We start from the raw sequence: 2,500 nt of genomic DNA on the forward strand, positions 1-2,500 counted from the left end.
CGCCGTCGGGAGATCGGGGAAGAGTTTTCTTTTCTGCATGAGCGTTCGAGTTCCCTGGAATCCTCTAGCAGGGAGATAGGGTTTGGAACGCGAAGAGCACCGCAGTTGCGGCGGTGTCCCGATCTTCCCCTCGGACCTTGAAAATCCGGGAGAGGGCCACGTGGAGGTGTCGCGCCGGTTCGTACCCATATCCGCAGCAGGTCTCCAAGGTGAAGAGCCTCTAGTCGATAGAATAATGTAGGTAAGGGAAGTCGGCAAATTGGATCCGTAACTTCGGGATAAGGATTGGCTCTGAGGATCGGGGCGTGTCGGGCTTGGTCGGGAAGTGGGTCAGCGCTAACGTGCCGGGCCTGGGCGAGGTGAGTGCCGTAGGGGTGCCGGTAAGTGCGGGCGTTTAGCGCGGGCGTGGTCTGCTCTCGCCGTTGGTTGGCCTCGTGCTGGCCGGCGGTGCAGGATGCGCGCGCCTGCGCGGCGTTCGCGCCCCGGTGCTTCAACCTGCGTGCAGGATCCGAGCTCGGTCCCGTGCCTTGGCCTCCCACGGATCTTCCTTGCTGCGAGGCCGCGTCCGCCTTAGCGTGCTCCTCCGGGGGCGCGCGGGTGCGCGGATTCTCTTCGGCCGCCATTCAACGATCAACTCAGAACTGGCACGGACTGGGGGAATCCGACTGTCTAATTAAAACAAAGCATTGCGATGGCCCTAGCGGGTGTTGACGCAATGTGATTTCTGCCCAGTGCTCTGAATGTCAACGTGAAGAAATTCAAGCAAGCGCGGGTAAACGGCGGGAGTAACTATGACTCTCTTAAGCCCGCAAGATGCGAAATATAGGGTAGTCACACTGTGCCCCATGCCTTAGGCTGGGATCGGTGAGTGGTGCCTCTAGCCTATCTGCGGTGAAGTCCTAGTTCCTAGCCTCCCCGAGGCGAGAGTCGGGTGCATTGTCAGCTACCGTGAGGTGAGCTAAGGCAAACCAAAGGGCGACTGGCTTTGCAGCCAATAGGGCAGGGCCACGGGGCCGTCACTTGAGGTGTCGGGACAGACCTAGTTTGTACTAGTATCCGAGACGAGACCTCGTATCGAAGCAGTCGTTTGAGGTGTCGAGGCAGTTGATGCCTTAGTATCCGAGACTAGTCTTTGGTCAATAACGGGCGACAGCTGCGGTAGTCGTCTGAGGTGTCGGGCCACGGTTGTACTGTGGGATTCACTAGTATCCAAGTGCCCTTATCGGGGCAGTGTCCTTTTCAGGACCTCCTAGTGTCCTTTTGAGGACAGTGTCCTTTTTAGGGCCACGATGGAGCCGCTTGCAGACCGCACGGCGGTCGCCCTTAAAGCTGTTATTGGACTACCCAATCCCATGTTATGTGGGTAAAGGGCGGAAAATGATAGCATAGATGTGCGGTAGAGGTATCGCTTAAGCGACCTCGGCGGTGACTTGTCAACGGTGCGAGAGGAATCTCGCAAATACAAGGACTATGGGCGGGGGGAGCCTTGCTGGCTCTGGCCAGTGCCCCTCGAATTGGTGTTGGCCTCATAGTGGCAGTGCCGTTCGCTTGTAGGAACAACGGGTTTAATCTCGTATTTATCCTGGAGCCGTCGTTTGAGGTGTCGGGGCAGGTTTCTGTCCTAGTATCCGAGACGAGCCTCCGGTTTGTAGGCCTATTGGCCGCAGGGGTGCCAGGTTCGCAGCCTATCTCCCCTCTCTCTTAACGAGAGCCTCAGTTGCGACGATGAGTTCAGCGGAGCCTCGGATGGAGGGCCCGAATGTACAGGACCCTCAACTTTCTTCCGTGGTTACCACGGACGCAAGACTTGGCAGGAATGTTGATTCGCCAAGTTTAGAAAATAGCATTACATGTCCCAAATGTCAGTTAGGTATTGGTAGGCGAACATCGGCCCAACAGAAACAACATATTCGTAGGTGCAAAGGCTTAATTAACGCGCCCAACGAGGACGGCTTGCACAAATGTGCCTTTTGTGGTAGGCAATTTACGACCTTCATTGGACGGCGGCTGCATGAGAAACAAGTACATCCTGTTGATTTTAATGCCGCTGACCTAGTGCATGCTAGTGGCAAACGGAAAGGGAATTGGAGCGCCGCTGAGATGGAGGAAATGGCGTTTCTTGAAGTGGAATGTGCGGGAGAGTGGTCTACTCAATTACAGTTGAACACGTACTTGGGTAGGAAGTTAGGTAGATCTGCGGAAGGTATCAAGAAAAGGAGAGCACTTCCAGAGTATCAACAGCTCCTGGAGACTGTGAAAGGCAGGATGGAGGACGCTGTTGGTGCGGTCCCCGATGAGGTTGCGAAATCTGCGAGTCGTGCCACTCCACAAGAACAAAGCCGTTGGATTAGCAACGAACATATTATTTCCCATCTGGAGGAAATTAAAGAAAGTTGCTCACCACCCTATAAAAGGCTGGTTGAAGTAGTTCTTGACAATTCATCACCTTGGTCCGCCATTGATGAACAGGTCACTGGAATCATCCAACAACTGAATGATA

At 54.9% G+C, this 2,500-nt stretch overlaps 1 pseudogene; it reads left to right on the forward strand.

The window, feature by feature from the left end:
* The window catches only part of LOC124563791, an 8,541-nt pseudogene that overhangs the window by 2,079 nt on the left and 3,962 nt on the right, over positions 1-2,500 (forward strand).

The sequence above is a fragment of the Schistocerca americana genome, unplaced genomic scaffold (assembly GCF_021461395.2).
Source record: "Schistocerca americana isolate TAMUIC-IGC-003095 unplaced genomic scaffold, iqSchAmer2.1 HiC_scaffold_124, whole genome shotgun sequence".
Lineage (NCBI taxonomy): Eukaryota > Metazoa > Arthropoda > Insecta > Orthoptera > Acrididae > Schistocerca > Schistocerca americana.